Raw genomic sequence first — 16936 nt, 5'->3', positions numbered from 1 at the left:
AAAAAGAAGTGGCTCATTGTTTGTTTTGTTCACTTTTTTCAATATACCTATATATTGAATGTAAAGACACACAATATCACAAATGGAAGCCCGGGAGAGAATACAAAATTTTCTTTGCGGTTCAACTATTACTATGTCAAACATTGAAAACACGTTTGCAGATACCAGGGTTCAGATGAATAAATTTCATTTTTCTTCGGCGGGGTGAACATGTGCAGCTCAACACAGCTGTACATGCTCGTTTTTTTTACCCAATACATAAGGCAGTAATTGCTAAAAAATTACAAGGTGCATGTTTCCACTTTTTATTGTGAGGACACTATACAACACATTCATTGAGAATGATGATCGGAACCTTGCTGCCATATCTTCTGACCATGGAATATTTGAATCGTAATTTTACTACTTCTAATCATACGAGTTTTTGCTGGTTGGGAAATGTCAGCCCTTAAATCATAGGGTTACTGATCCCATTCATTGGTTTGCACTTGTTGTTATCACAAACGCATCTGCGTGTTGGGCAGGGCGGATGTCCTGAGCCACACTGAAACATAGATTTTAAGGTTCCTTAATACCATTTCTAAGAACAACATAAAGAACACACTTTAGTTGGGGCAAATGTCTTGGGTACGGTAATGTGAGAGAAAACGTATACCTGAAAAATCGAACTTAATACTAAGTCAAATACCAACAGTTTCCTATGTAAAAATTCTATATTCTTTTAAAATTACTCTTTGAACAGAAATCAACAAAAGGTAATATCTTTCCTGAGTAGTTGTGGCCAGTACTATATTGGACAACATTTTTATTAAAACATACCCATGGAAGATAACGCAAGCGTTGAAAACGGCTACAAAAAACGCCCGTTAATTCGAATTTAGTTAATTTGAACTGGCAAGTGATTAGAAGTGATGGCCTGGTGTCGGCGCAGCCAGGTATACTATAGTGGGGGAACCTCCTTATAATTCAGAACGCGTTTGTATCCAGAACGGTATTCCCAACCGAGGTCTCCTGGGTTCCATCGCTCCTCGCACAAGAATTCGGTCCACAGTGATCGCATTGTTTTGCGAATTTAAAACAAACCAAATTTGCTACTGATAAAAAACAACGAAACAGAAAAGCAACAGCATATCGCGCGCGCTACGCCGCTGCGACAGCTTATTTTGTTTCGCAGCGGGCGCCACGCAGCAGGCTTCAGGGCTCCGATGCACAACTTTGCAGGCATTCTTTGTGCCACTGGCGCTGTTCTGGTCCGGTGATCACGTCACGCGCGCAGATAACGTGTAGTATCACCTTATTCGGGAGAGCGAGTACAGAGGTGGCTTCTTTGTATTCTGGCCGCTGAGTGTAGAGAGATGCTGCGTCATACCAGCGCACGCCCGGTGATTCAAACTTAGCCTAATTTGAACAATTTTGTCCTCTCCTTCGTTTTCAAATTAACGATCTTTTATTGTAGTTTGGTTTTCTATTTACTATCTGGCATCTAAAGAGATATGGCGACACGCTTGATTCTTTTCGTTTATTAGCGATTACTACAAATAATCAGAGTCGAACTTCAGCGCTGAGAGCCACATTTGTTTCGGTATAGCCCGTCTCTCTCTTTTAAATGCATAGTATTTCTTAGCCTCGCCTCTTCCTGCGTCGGACGGCGTCCACAGCTCTGCGTCCGCAGCAGGTGCGCCTCTCCTCCTTCCCTGCTCTCTCTCAACAGCAGCTGGCGCGCGCATGCGTCGTAGTCAGCTCGTTCGCTCTGTCGCGGTCTCGGCGTAACAGGTGCGTGATAGCAGGGCGGTGGGGCGTGGAAGGGCGCGCGGCTTGCGCATGCGCGCTTTCCCCCCCGTACTGCTCTCCCTCTACTGCGTGCGCTGCAAATATAAAGCGGCTAGCGGTCGCTCGTTTTTCAGCCACTGCGTTGCTCCTTCCTTCCTTGGTTGATGCTCGCTCCCACGTTTACTCGTGTCTTAATACTCTAGCATCACGGAAGAAGCGATGGAAGCAACACTGCCTTCAAACAGTACTGAGGCCCCAATGCTCTGCATTTACTCGTGTTCCCCTCGCGGGAAGGCGCGGGAATTTTTTGTCCGTCCGTACTGCTACGAACTTCTCTTTTGGGTGCATCAGCCTACACCAACTAGCTACTGGCCAAAACAAAGCTTTGATTACAAATAAACGAGGCGGTTCAATTGTGCTCGTCATTCTAATGATCACGTGTTTTAATTCCGCCTTGCGACACATCTGCCACTGCTTAGTTTTTATTAGGCCACTGAAGTAATACCGGTAGAAATCTTATTTCTTCTAAGTCATTTTTATATTACGTACATACGAAAAGATATTTGGTTGAAAGACATAAGGATTTTTAGTTTTTGGTAGTTTTTGGGCTTCATAGAGAATAACGCTGCGTCAAAGAAAGATTCAGCGTACTTAAACGGCTGGCATTCAAAAATGATTTACGGTAAGTTAAAAAAATTATCTTATATTAAGAACAAAAAATTATTGAAATGGGCTCTAGTACAAATTACACAACTTCAGTTTACACACAAATTCCACAACTTCAGTATATTTCTCCTTTTCTGCAATATACACCCTTTTACTCTTCTTTTGGGCATATTTTTGTCAATGGGTGAACTGATGCTTCAAGTAAAGTGTATGACGGAAGCCCTTCTGGTCGGAATGCATTTTGAAGAGTAAGTTATGGTATATTATAAGAGTAAAAATCGAATTTACAGTTAGGTTTTACAAATTTGATATCTAGTATTGTCGTCATAGACCAAAGTTTTGGAGATTCATTTGATATGTTGCGTGGCTAAACGATAGCATTGCGGATAAGGGTAGGAAAGGTGCATGCATGAAAGCTTGGTGATCGAGAACATAGTTACATTTACACAGACTTCTAAACATCTCTCCAGCAAATTCGTGGAAATTTCGCGACTCCTAAAGAATTGAATGTCTATGGGTTCGCAGTATATATAGTTGGTGTTCCAGGTACACACACTTTTTTATCCGACAATATAAGCATAAAGGGTTGCAGGTACGTATTATTTTGGCGCTATTTGAAAATATATTGCGGACGTACTTCCAATATGCCGGTACTCTTTTGACTGCGCTATTTAGGCGTACCACACTGATGCATTTAAGGTGTTGCCGGTAGTTTTGTTGTTCGCCCTATACTAAGGTATGAAACGATATCTCCGTTCAGTATTTTTATTTGAGTTTTGTTACAGTTTTCATGGATATAATTCTTCAAGGTGCCGTAAATGCGGAAAGTGTGCAGACAGCGTTTTGTTCATGAGTAATATTCCTGTCAGTAACTGTAAATGCACTGCCATTTCTGCTGCGGTAACAAAGCGCACATAAATTCCCGATCCCAATTATTTCTAGGGCTACTCGTCACCCTAATTTTCAGATACGGATATTTTAGTGGTAGCTACAAACACGTCGGCATAAATGTCCGCTAGAATTTTTATTTTACCTGGCCTCATTTTCAAGAAAGTGTGACTTTTTAGTCATGAACATCAATTGGCGTAATGCGTTGAAATTGGACCGTATTTACAAGCAAGCTGCCCGTATTCCGTAATACGTCTCGCAATCTTCGCAGCCTCTACCCTAGCCTTGTCACGTATCTTCTTATTTAAAGTGGACAGTCCTAGATAAAAACGGCAGCCCGTACTAATTAGGAGGTTAATACATCGCGAGTCCCGGAGATCGGTTGACAAATCAAATTCTCCATTTCTGCGTGAAGCTTAAGTTCTACTTCAAGCGGTGTCGAATTGTGACAAATTTCACTTCTCATGTGGTCGGATTTTGGCCCCACGTTATACGCGCAGCTTTCATATGTAAACACGCACCATTTGTTGTTATTTTTGTTTGCTTTAGGAGTGTGCAGTTTCAGAGCTATCCGCTAGACAACTCGCAGGGCTTTTCCCCTCCTTGGGTATTTAATTCATTCGCAAAAATCCCCCTCCTTTTATTCTAATCACATATGACGGGGTATGGAGTCTAGCAGAAATTGTGTATATTGAAACGTGTTTGCATATTACACGTTGACTGGAAACTGACGTCACGCTTCAGCGAACAAGTGAAAGGCAAGGAAGAAGAAGACGAGTGGCACTAGAGGTAAAGAAGAGGACGTAGACGACGTTCCAGCTCTGAGTCTACGAGCAGCGCATCATTTCTGGGCACAGGTTTGCCTTGTAAATAAACCTTTTCCAGTAAACATTCGTAACCATCGTTACAGAAGTGGTGGAGGAGCCGGGTAAATGATTCCTGGTCTTACGGACGCGCTCAGCACCTGTAAAGACATTCAGATCACTTCTGTTCACGAGCGTGCCAGTCACCGCCCGCAAGGACTACCTGTGGAGTGCGGACCGTTGCTCGGTCGGACACCAAAGATGACTAGACAGGATGCCAGCGCAACACTCACACCTCCCATTGAGGCGATTCTTCAGTACATCTTCCAGCAACCTCGCACACCTAAGCCTTTCTACGGGGAAGCCTTTGAAGATGCGGAGGACTGGCTGGCGCAGTTTGAGCGTACCGCAAACTAAATGGCTGGAATGAACAGCGCAAGCTGTACAACGTTTGTTACTCCCTGGAGGAAGCAACCCAAACGTGGTTCGAGAACAACGGAGCCAACATGTATACATGGCAGGAGTTCCGTCAGCGGCTACTTAAGACCTACGTTAGCGTCGACCGAAAAGAGAACGGTGATGCTGCACTACACGCGAGGATCCAGCCTCCTAACGAGTCCGTCGCCATGTACGCAGAAGACATGGCACGCGTGTTTCGACGCGCAGACTCATCTATGGTGGACGACAAGAAAGTGCGGCACCTAATGCGTGGTGTGAAGCAGGAGATTTTCGACGGGCTCGTGAGGAACCCTCCGCGCACGACGTTCGAGTTTATTGCGGAGGCCACCGCAATAGATCGGGCACTTCAGCTAAGGTCATGGCAGTACTACCGAGCTGATGCCACCATCTCCAGCGCAAACTGCATGACAGGACTGGGGAACAACTTCGACGACCTTCGCGAACTGGTGAGAAAAATTGTGCGAGAAGAGCCCCAGGCGCTCCGTGGAAATCAAGCTTCACCTACGACAGTGTCCATCGCCGAGGTCATAAGAGAAGAAGTGAAGCAAGCGGTGCGGATTCCTGAGCCGGCGGAGCAACCGCTGCCTGAAGAACCGCGGTGTTCGTACGCAGCCGCCGTACAGCAACCCTATTACGGTGCACCCCCGACCGTCGCCAGCATTGCGCCCAGGCTGCTATTCAACCCCAGGCCTCGTAGCAACCTGCTCTACCCGCGGGAAATGCCCCCACGCAAAAGTGACCTCTGGTGCACTCCCGACCACAGGCCACTTTGTTTCCATTGCGGAGAAGAAGGACATGTCTTCCGCGCATGTCCCTAGCGTCGTGCCGGGTTGCGAGGATTCGCACTAAATGCGCCGCGTCCGAGAAATGGTGAGCGCACGCCGGAGATAGAAAACTACCTCGCCGAAGACCATGAAGCCTTCACGCCACGACGCTCTGAGACAAGTTTGCCATCCCCTTTGCAACCCCGATCCCTGAGCCCAAGGTTTGGCCCCGAATTCCACCGACCGTTCATTGCGCAGCCCTGGAACACAGGGAAACTGAGGTCAGCGACCCCGGGAGGTGAGGCCGCTGGCGTCGACACGAATCAAGATCCTGCATTGCGACGACCATGATGACAACTGCAAGATTCGGCTGGCCAAACACATACCGTGAGTTGCGCCTCTGAACATGTGACATGCGACGTATTTGGAGAAATCGACGGGTGCGAGATTACTGCGTTGTCCGACACTGGGGCGGACCATTCCGTTATGAGCCAGACGTTTGCCACAGAGCTGAAGAAGGTGCTCACTCCCTGGGCTGGCTTGCAGATCCGTACTGCCGGAGGCCATTTGATCACCACTGTGGGTAAGTGCACGGCGCGAATTACGATCCTTGGATTCACGAACATCGGCACCTTCATCGTGTTCCCCGATTGCTCAAAACGTTTAATCCTTGGTGTCGACTTCTTACAAGGAACGGCGCGGTTATTGACTAGTAGAAATTCAAGATCAGCTTCTCCACAGAACAAGCCATCGGAGGTAGCACCGAAGACCAACGCGACACGGCTTTACGCATCGCTGACGACAGTATCACGCTTCCCACTCGCGCCAGCGTGCTCGTCAAGGTAAAGAATGACGCATTCTATGACTGTGAAAGACTAGCCGAAGGAAACATGAGGTTACTCCTGGATAAGGGTTTCTGCATAGCGAGGGGACTTATCTAACTCAAAAATGGGTGCACGTCGGTTTTGCTCACTAATTTCTGTAATGAGCGTCGACATTTTGCGAAGAACACCACTATCGCGTTCATCGAAGAGGCCGCCGACATCACGCATCTAACTACACTGGCAACGGCGCAACCAGATGCAGTGAAAGCTGACGTCATGCTACCGGTCGAAATAATTCCAAACCTCTCAGCCACTCAAAACGATGCTTTGATGAGGCTGGTGCGCGATTTTTCTGAATGCTTCGCCACGACGTCCAAGGTTCGCCAGACTCGCGTGGCAAAACACCGCATCATAATAAACGAATCCGCCCGGCCTGTTCATCAGCATCCATACAGGGTGTCCCCAACAGAGCGTGAAGCAATTCAAAAACAAGTGAAGGAGATGCTGAATGATGACGTTATTCAGCCGTGTAAAAGTGCATGGGCGTCACCCGTCGTGCTCGTCCGGAAAAAGGACAACACGCTCCGTTTCTGTGTCGATTACTGCAGATTGAACAGCGTGACGAAACGCGACGTGTATCCACTCCGAAGGATTGATGACACATTAGACCACCTGCGCGACGACAAATTTTTCTCTTCCCTGGACCTGAAATCTGGATATTGGCAAATTGAAGTTGATGAACGGACCGTAAGAAGACAGCATTCGTGACACCGGAGGGCCTGTAGGAATTCAAGGTGCTTCCTTTCGGCCTATGCTCTGTGCCGGCTACGTTCCAGCGCATGAAGGATACCGTTTTAGCTGGGCTAAAATGGCAGACGTGTCTGGTATATCTCAACGACGTCGTTGTCTTCTCTAGCTCGTTTGAAGAACACCTGTCACGGCTGAGACGTGTTCTAGGGGCCATCCGCTCTGCAGATTTAACAATCAATCCTGAGAAGTGTGACCTGGGCTTCGAGGAGCCTAAATTTCTCGGCCATGTTGTAAGTGCGGCCGGCGTTCGGCCGGACCAAGAGAAGACGACTGCCATCGCTTCTTGTTCTCGACCTACCGATAAAAAGGCCGTGCGACGCTTCTTGGGGCTTTGTGCTTACTACAGGCGCTTTGTTTAAGGCTTCTCAAGAATAGCGGAACCCCTCACGCGACTTTCAAAAGATGACGTTCTTTTTCTCTGGTGGAAAGAGCAGCAGCGCGGCGTAGCCGCCTTCAAACTGCGCTAGTTTTAGCTCACTTCGATGATGCCGCCGATATGGAAATTCGTACAGATACCAGCAACGTGGGAATCGGTGCTATCCTTGTCTAGTGGCAAGCCGGCGTAGAAAAAGTTATAGCTTATGCGAGTGGCGCCCTTTCCAAAGCGGAAACGAATTATTCGCCAACCGAGAAGTAATGCCTCGGCGTCCTCTGGGTAAAGAGCAAATTTCGTCCATATTTGTACGGCAGGCCATTCAAAGCAGTGAGCGACCACCATGCCCTCTGCTGGCTCGCAAGCTTGAAGGACCCATCGGTGCGACTAGCTTATTGGAGTTTAAGGCTGCAGGAGTACGACATCACGGTCGTGTACAAGTCCGGAAGGAAGCACAGCGATGCTGACTGTTTGTCACGGGCACCAGCTTCCGTGGGTTTGCCCGAAGGGGACCAGGACTTTCCCTTCATCTGGATCATCCACAAAACGGATATGGCTGACTGCCAGCTGGCCGACGCAGAACTGCGACCGCTTGTCGAATACCTGCGAGATGACACAATTGTGCCGGCCCGCACCTTCCGTAGGGGAATAGCGTCGTACTGTTTACGTGACATCGTACTCTATAAGCATAGTTACGACGGCAGTAACAACAACTTCCCGCTTGTCGTCCTACCAGCACTAAATAGGGAAATTTTGCAAGCGTACCATGACGAACCTACAGCTAGCACGTAGGCGACACCCGCACGTTTGACCCCATTCGCAAGAAGTACTACTAGCCAAAACTGCTGGAATCGGTCAAACAGTACGTAAAAACATGCTGTGATTGCCAGCGCCGGAAATCACTTCCGGTAAAACCAGCAGGACTACTCCATCCGCTAGACCCCCCGACGCGCCGTTTTGGCAAATCGGAATGGGTATACCTGACGCCTTCCCGACGTCAGTCTCGGGGAATACGTGCATCATCATGGCAACGGACTACTTAACGCGCTATGCCGAGACATAGGCCCTTCCCCATTGAACCGCTTGAGAGGTCGCTAATTGTTTACTGAGCAACATCGTCCTCCGAAATGGTGCGCCTGCATTCGTGTTGACTGACAGATGCACCTCTTTCACAGCCGAATTCCTGGAAGACGTCTTACGCCTAATGCACACTACTCACCGCAAGACGACCGCCTATCACCCCCAAACAAATGGCCTTACGAGATTAGCTGACCGAACCTTAGCTGACATGTTGTCTTTGTATGTGGACCTGAATCACAAGACATGGGATGAAATTCTCCCCTATGCGACATTCGCTTATACTACAGCTGTGCAGAAAACGACGCGATTTACAGCGTTTGAGCTTGTGTTTGGCCGCCCAGTCACGAAACTCCTCGACGCAATCCTCCCTGTCGAAAACGGCATGATAACCGGCACCGAAATTGACATCAAGCAGAGAGTGGAAGAGGCCCGTCAGCTCGCTAGATTCCGCATTCACAAGCAACAGGGAACGGACGCTCGACAATACAACTTGCGACGACGACCCGGCTATCTCGTTTGGGTATGGACGCCTATTCGCCACCGCGGGCTTTCAGAGAAGCTACTTCGGCTCTACATCGGGCCCTATAAAGCTATCCACCGTTTGTCAGACGTGAAAAATGAGGTTCTACCAGAGAGCGAGGCACCTATTTCCCCTAGACGGCGGCCACATGCTGAAGTCGGTCACGTGGTGCGCCTTAAACCGTACCATGCCTCGACATTTGACACTACCGGCTGACCTGCAGTGCATGCACTTATTTTTTTTCCTTGTTCCCGTCCCCAACTTGTGAACCTGCGTTTCCTTCCCCGTCCGTTTGGTCTGTGAACTTCTTTTCTTCCCTCGTGCCCGGCGTGCTAACGGCATCGGGTCGATGCCTACCGAGAGGGGGGGAGTAATGAAACATGTTTGAATATTACGCGTTGACTGGAAAATGACGTCACGCATCAGCGAACAACTGAAAGGCAAGGAACAAGAAGACGAGTGGAACTAGAGGTAAAGAAAAGGAGGTAGACGACGTTCCACCTCTGAGTCTACGAGCAGCGCTTACTTCTGTGCACAAGTTTGCCTTGTAAATAAACCTTTTCCAGTCCTCATGCGCAACCATCGTTACAATTTTCAATAAGAAAGACGTTGCAAGAATTTCCGAAACTCACAAACACCCCTTCAAAATTTTTATGCGTATTTCAAACGGCAGAAAGTGAAATCTTTTCAACCAAGGTGTTTCAACTCATGTGAAGCTTCCGCCCCGTAGGGAAAGAAGCTTCTTTAAAGTAAATGCGGCAGCTTTCTTCCAAGCCACAGTTACGCAGCTGTCTGGCAGAGGAAGCGTGAAGTTACGCCGTGGATGACTGCTGGTACGCTGCTTGGGTCTCATTCCTCAACGCTCATGCGCCCCAGTCATTCCGCCTATCAATTCGTTCTGCCTTTTTATAGAGTCCACTTCGAAATCCGGGCCCTGTCACGTGTAAATTGGCCGCTGCCATACAGATGCTCGCTTGGCCTTGCTTTTAGGGCTCGAGCAAGGTGACAACGACTGTGTGGTGCAACGTGCTTGTGTCGTCACTGATTTTCCCTTGTCATGTTCTGTCTTGGCGTGCCTTCTTTTCGTAGTTTGGCTCTCACATACGTGTCATGGGGTAAGAAGAGCCCATACCCGAAGGGGGATTGGCCCCAGAAAAAGATGTTGTCAGAAAAGATGAAGAGAAAGAAAAATCAGCATACGGGATGGTGAGAAGGATATTGAAGTGACCAATGGAGAAGAAACACAGGGTAATCGAAGAGGAGGATGAGGTAGCTTGTTCAGCGAATGGGAGCCGCACACGATAGAATGCGAGGTGAAGAGGAATAGAACAAAGTTGGAGTGGAGAGAGTGGAACGAGGTCTTGGAGGAACGGTGGCAAGTTTGGGCCATGCCCCACAACGCACCAGCGGCATCGCACCGTTTGGCAGCAGGCAGTTCGGAACCACCGATTACCAGCGGCTTCGCTCTGCTGGCCTCCTGCTGACCGGCGGCATCGCAACGCCGGCGACCCGTGGAGCCGTGCCCCACGACGCACCAGCGGCATCGCACCGTCTGGCAGCGGGCAGCTCCGGACCACCTATGATCAGCAGCTTCGCACTGCTGGCCTCCTGCTGAGCCGCGCTGCTCAGCGAAGCCGAGTCATCGCACCGCGGTCCTCGGGACCACGACGCACCACCACGGGCCATCGCGACGTTCGGCGACGTTCGGTGACGCGGAAGCCTACCCTCCGGGCCACGTCATCGAAATAGCAGCGGCTTCGACGTGCTACAGGGTGGGACTGGTTTGAATTTGGGATAGATAGTTTAAAGTGTTATAGTTAGTATTTTAGTAGGTTTTTGATAGTGTGAGGTTGTGCTTCTTTTTTGTGTATAGTGGGATATGCGTGTGATTTTGTTATGATCGCGTTCGTTTGAGGTTTTGTTGTAAATATATTGTATGGTCATCGAATGAATCAACTTGAGCCTCATTTCTCTGCCGCGTGAGACGCGTGACAACATTTGGCGAAGAGATGGGTCTCGAGGAGATGTTAACGTTGTCTTGTACATTAGGATTAACAAAGGAGGAGGTGCTCTGCTTGCACGAACCGGAAAGTATAAGGTTACGAGAGAGAGCACAAGAATATGAGAGGAAAGCTGGGCGGGAAAAGGAGATTTTGGAGCTTAAGATACGCCTGGCAGAGGTAAAGCGGCGGCGCGAGCAAAGAGAACGTAGAAAGAGCGGTGAACGCATCGCACGTGAGCTTTGTGAAGGCACGCGGGTCACCTACCTCCATGATGCACGTGAGAAAGAAAGTAAGCAGATTGCCGACACTGAAGAAGCACGTGCGGTTGACAGAACGCGGTTTGCACACCGCTATGAGGAGAAAGGCGCGTTGGAAACGCAAGGCGGTTAAATGTCGGGGGTGGCAGAATCGCAGACGAGGCGCCTGCAAATGAATGCACTGAAAACTTACCATGCGAGGACAGGGCTTTGCCTCCAAGTATCTCTGTTGAGTCAGTTGGTTTTACGGTCTCTGAAAGATGAATAATTGAGGCGGAGGTACCTTCCGCTCCCTTCACTGGTAGAAATAGCATCCGGACAGAAAGCTGTATTGCTGATCGGGTCGAAATGCCTAGGACTATTGAGAGTAAACTTCTCCCACAAAAGGGCAGTGGAAATATTTTAGATGGCTCAGCGGACTACTCAGCGTCTGAGATGGAAAACGGGGTCACCAATGCGCTGTCAAGTCACCGGAGTTCAGAGCAGCTAGGACAGCTCCCGCAGACTCAGCTCCATCTTGTTCACAAAGCGTCCCGGCTCGAGAACGTTAGGCAATGCACAGGACCGGGGCTAGTCCCCAGCGAAAGGCAATGGCCAGCACACCGTAAGGTTGCTGAGATTCAAGCACGCGAGACGAAGTGCCCGCGTTTTCTTAAGCATGCGAAGCAGAGGAGGGAAAAGAGTTTTGGTCTTAGGAAAGTTCAAGGGCGTGAGTGGAGCTGTGAGAAAAGTGATAGGGTAGCTGGGAAGTTCGTAGAGTTAGCGCACGCTACCAAGAGGACGCGCAGAAAACTAATTAAAGACTGTGCGACGAACGGCTGGCTCCGTAATCAGCACCCCAGGCAAGGGGGCATCGGACAAAAGATATGCAGTGAGTTTTCTACGGGAAGTAGCCAAAGTACCAACGTCAGAGGAGAGCGAAAGCGCAGACGCGCAAAGAAGACAAAAAAGAAGACACGGTGTGAGTCGTGCACAATCGAGAGGAAGCTTGCAGTAGAGAATGACTGGAGACAGGCCACGGGTCATAGGGCAGTGCGACAAGTGAACATTGATGGTGGTTCAAGCAGGGATTGCAGTGTAGAGAAAGGTGCTAAATGGAAGAGGCGCAAGAAGGGGAAGATGAAGTAAAAGATCAACAAAGCCGGCTGAAATCATGGAGTTGACTTTGAAAGAAGTAGGACTCGTAAGAGAATATGACAAATAGGTTGTGTATAATGTCAAGCATAAATGTTGTATGGTGCAGACGACGAGTGCTTGTAGGGGTATAATGTGTGCACGGAAATGAGGTAGTTGAGAAGTGTAGATTGTGTTTGCAAGCTTGAGATTTATTGATGTGTTTGATTTTGGTGATGTTAGAGCCGATTGCATGAGCATATTACTGTATGTGGATGAGGAAACGTTGTCTGTTAGTGTTACGTGTTGTGATTGAGTGTGGGATTTCCATTGGAATCCCAGTGGAATCATCCATTGTAGTTACTAACCTGGCAATGTCGGACGCATTACCCTCTTCCAGAGTTGGGCACCTTTGAACCTGTCTTTTTGTACTCATTAAAAGAGAACAGTTGTCCTCAATCTTAGAAAGTCTCTCCTTATTTTCAGTAAATTTGATATCTGTTTCGAGAGCTTAGCGTGATTTGATTTACGTTCAGCGAGAAGAGACGCTTGGCCACCCTAGAGTTGCTGAAGAAGTTTCACGATCTCAGAGGAATCATCTACAGCGGCAGCGCAACTATTAGGGCCAGGGTTGAGTTATATATCTCCGGACAGCAATAAGTTTGCTATATCACGGCAACAGTCACAAACAGCAACGCAGAATCGTATGTTCTGCAGCACTAACAAAGCACGGTAGCCATTACGCGGTGCACGTAGGGCAAGCCAATTATTTAAATGCGCCAAATTAGCGGAAAATTGTAAAACCAGCGCATCGCGTGCGTGCTGCCGAGCCAAACAAACGGTGCCTTCGCTGTGCCTTGGTTTATCCTGTGGCGGTCTGGTGTCGGTGACATATCTGTCACACGTGAGGCTGACGGGGACGGAGATATGCTGGGCGCCGCCTCGCAGAAAGGACCAAGCATTAAGTAGAATCGGTCAAACCATGGTCCTGAGGGAGATGAAATGCAGTACTGCCACACGGCTCGGTCCAGAAATGGGGAATATCCGTTCGGCACAGGGAAATGAAGCAAGCTTTCGCCAACTGCGTGCGTCGCTCCGACCACGGAATGGGTGGAGCAGACAAAAGCTGCAACCTGCGTGAAAAGTCGCGGGAACTTGTAAGAGCGGCGCATCGTTCGCGTGCTGCCGAGTCCCACAATGGTTGCCTTCGGTGTGGATTGCTTTATTGTGTTGCGGTCTGGTGTCGGTGACGAATCTGTCTCACGTGATGCTGCCGTCGATGGAGATATGCTGGGTGCCGGCTCCTGGAAAGGGCCAGAAATAGAGTAAATGAGTAATATCATGTACTCGAGGGAGATGAAACGCTATACTGCAACACCGCCGGGTCCGGAAGTGGGGGGTATCCGTTCGACACAGGCGAAACTGCCTCCGTCGATCCGACCAAAGAATGCATGGAGAAGAGGACGCGTGGAATGCGTGTAGCTGCAACCTAAGTGAAAAGTAGCGGAAACTTGTAAGAGCGGGGCATTGCGTGCGTGCTGCCGAGTCAGTAAATGACATGGGCAGATTTCCCACTTCAGGCTTCACAGGACTGTGAAAATTATTCCCTGAATTGTAGTTGGCGTATTGTGCAGTCTGAATGGGCACGCATTAAATTCGAACAAGTCTTCTAGTGCAGCAAATTCTGTTTTATTGCTATTTACTGTGCATAGCAGTCTGTCAATTGCAGATTGAGGGTATACTGAGAAAACACAGAGGGCAGAAAGAGGACAACTAATGGCGTGATTTTTTACTAAGTGTGCATACGTCGTTGTTCGTCACACTGGTATGTCTATGGTGGTCAACAACAAATCACTCAGTGCTATCCTTTTTTCTGACCAGTATAACAAGGAAAGGCCACGGGATTATAGATTCCTACCCGACTCAATTGGGAGAATTTCCTAATTTGGCAGGCGTGTAGTGCTGCGCTATGCAAAAGAGACGTGAATTAAGGTTTCCGCCGGGACGAAGGAAACACATGTTGCGTTTGGAAGCCTGGTGGCGTGGAACGTCATTTACTATCCGCAAATTCGAACGCCGAAGCATGCTGCCGCAGCAATACTTCTAATGCGCCCTTTCTCAGAATGTAAATATTTGCTTGACCAATTTTGTGAAATCCGCGGTGTAGTCCGGTCCCACTTTATTCGCAGGTTCAGGCAGGGAAATGGCGTCTGGTGAGGTGTCTAAAACCCCAGCATATATGACAAACATCAGGCCACAAGGGAGAAGTACAGGCTCCGAACTCGCATTCACTGTCCGCACATGAGCATGGCCATGGTATTTATTAGATAAAAGCCGGGGAACAAAAAGATTTGTTATAGTGCTACCTTTGAATCAGGTTCGACATTATACACTGAAGCTACCCGCGCTTTTGTGGATAGACTTCACAGAAATGAATATAGCGGACAAAGGAGGTGTGTCATTGGAAACAGCGAACTCTAATTTTCTTGATACGCTGGCATTCTTTAGGTAGGCAGGCAAAACACTTCGCAATAAAATCTCTCCGGCAGCAATACCACACATTCTTGCAAATTTTTGTACCCATAATGCTTTTGTGCATTGCCTACTCCAATAGAATAAACTAAGTTTTGAAGGTATCTACCCCAAACACAACGTCTGCCGAGATATGTCGAACTACCAGCTAAGGCTCCTACCAACATGAAATTTATGTGCCACCCCACTCGAACATGCCTTTATGTCCTAGCGAGATTTAAACTACAGGTTCATTTGTGAAATACTAGGTACACACCAAACAAGTTGCATTTATGCTGTCGGAATACTACGCATCTTAATCTTACTACCTACAGGATTTTGTAAAAGTGACCGTTGTGCAACCTCCTACCCGTCCACCGCGCCAGCTAATTGCCCAGCGGCGGGGCACAGGCAGCGACGAAGCGATCGATACTCGCGCACACGCTGCGGCGTTATGATATAGTGAGAGGCGGGTGCCGAATTGAGGTTGGAGGGTGGAGCCGAGGGGTAAAAAAGTATGTCCGGGTGGCTTTCATTGTCATGTCGTCGGGGGGAAGAACCACTGAAGAACCACGGAGCATGCTGCTGGCGGCGGCGACAGAAGCAAGCAAGGTACCGATTGACGCCGCTGAAGACGCAAACAGGTTATGCACGATAGCGTTGTTGGTGAACTTGTGTATGGAAACGTACTGGTTCTACTGTTTGGCGTGGGTATGCGCCAATCACTCCACGGGATCGCACTCGAATTCCAGTTGTTGGGACTTAGCTCTCAACGGCCGAACAGTGCCACCATCTTGAAAAAACGGGTCATGGGGCTCCATAGAGCCTTGCGCACGTCCGCCTACTGGTACGTTCAATGGAGGACTTGTAAGCAGAGTACTGGTGGTGCACGTAATTGGAATGTTGAGCCCTATATGCGGGCGTATAAGCGGTGTATCATTAAAATAGGGTACTGTAAATGTATCTGTTATAATACTCCAAAGCAATCATGTGATGTCCCTGGAGAGACCAGTGTCCACAATTGCAATAGTGTATACGTTTGGAGGACGGTGACATTTGCGGCAAATCTGCTGACGCTTGAGAGCCTAAAATGTGCGGCAAACATCCGCCGCTGAAGAAAGGCTTTGCCTTTTAGTACTGCTGAGTTTAATGTCTTGAGGTATAAAGTCATGTAAACCTTCCCTCGGAGTTCTCGCCACACGACTATCTGTTCGGCCTCCCTTCTGTAAGAAGTAACGGCGCCAAAACGTTTCATCGCCTCTTCCACAACGATCGTCATGTTCTGGTCACTGCTTCATGCTTCTCGAGCCATGGCAAGGCTATTCTAGCAAGACGTAGTAGAACATCTTCGAGCAACATTCACTATTTGCGCTTCTGGGTCCCAGTGATTGCGTTTGGTCGCGCTTTCTTGGATATTGAGCAATTCTTGAAGTTCGTCATATGTCCCAGAAAACGTGCATCGTTCGCTGTAATACGAACACTTTCAAAAATCACTAAAGAAGAGTTTTTTATCATCTGGGACGCCATGTCAGTCCGCTCTAAAAGAAAGTAACGATTCGCCTACTCCGACAGAGAATGCAGACATTAGCTGGTCCTGTGTGTTCTAGGCCACTCTTACCACGTATTTCCACCACGTGGTACTGTCTTGAATGATAAAATGGGTTTATGTAGGCTGATGAAATGCAGCAGCTTCTGAGCTAGCAGATTGCAAAACGGCTTGCACAGTCACCACCTCAACCTTCTCTTTTCTCCATCCACAGTAGACTTTGCTAATCACATCTAGATATTGGTCCAGGACAATATAACTCGTGGAAATAACTCAGTAACAATGCTGAATGCTTTCAACCTCACCCTTGGTGATGCCTTGCCAAGGACTAGCTAGGCAATCAATATCGACGATTACTCAAAGCTCTCCCCGACTTCTTTGGGATTAAGGGGTAGATACTCATCACCAGCTCGTCTCGGCATGGCTAGCATCGGCTTGTCTTCATTAGTAGGGGACACGGGGAAAAGAGCACTGACGAGATATCACCAGGGCGCGGCTGTGTTTTTAAATCAGAGCCCCATGCCCGCAGGTTGGCCTCTATGCCCAGAC

General features: G+C 48.6%; 1 long non-coding RNA gene across 1 annotated transcript in view; it reads right to left on the bottom strand.

Moving 5' to 3' along the window:
• Nucleotides 1–297: 297 nt before the first annotated feature.
• Nucleotides 298–16936, bottom strand: part of LOC144141943 (uncharacterized) — a 29707-nt gene continuing 13068 nt past the window's right edge. Inside the window, exon 3 of the long non-coding RNA XR_013316765.1 lies at nt 298–544. This is a non-coding gene — a long non-coding RNA (uncharacterized LOC144141943). The remainder of the gene's footprint in view (nt 545–16936) is intronic.

The sequence above is a fragment of the Haemaphysalis longicornis genome, unplaced genomic scaffold (assembly GCF_048455015.1).
Source record: "Haemaphysalis longicornis isolate Haplotype H1 unplaced genomic scaffold, Haemaphysalis longicornis Haplotype H1 scaffold_6, whole genome shotgun sequence".
NCBI lineage: Eukaryota > Metazoa > Arthropoda > Arachnida > Ixodida > Ixodidae > Haemaphysalis > Haemaphysalis longicornis.
Note: the sequence above shows the minus strand (reverse complement) of the source record. Positions and strands in the feature narration are given on the sequence as shown.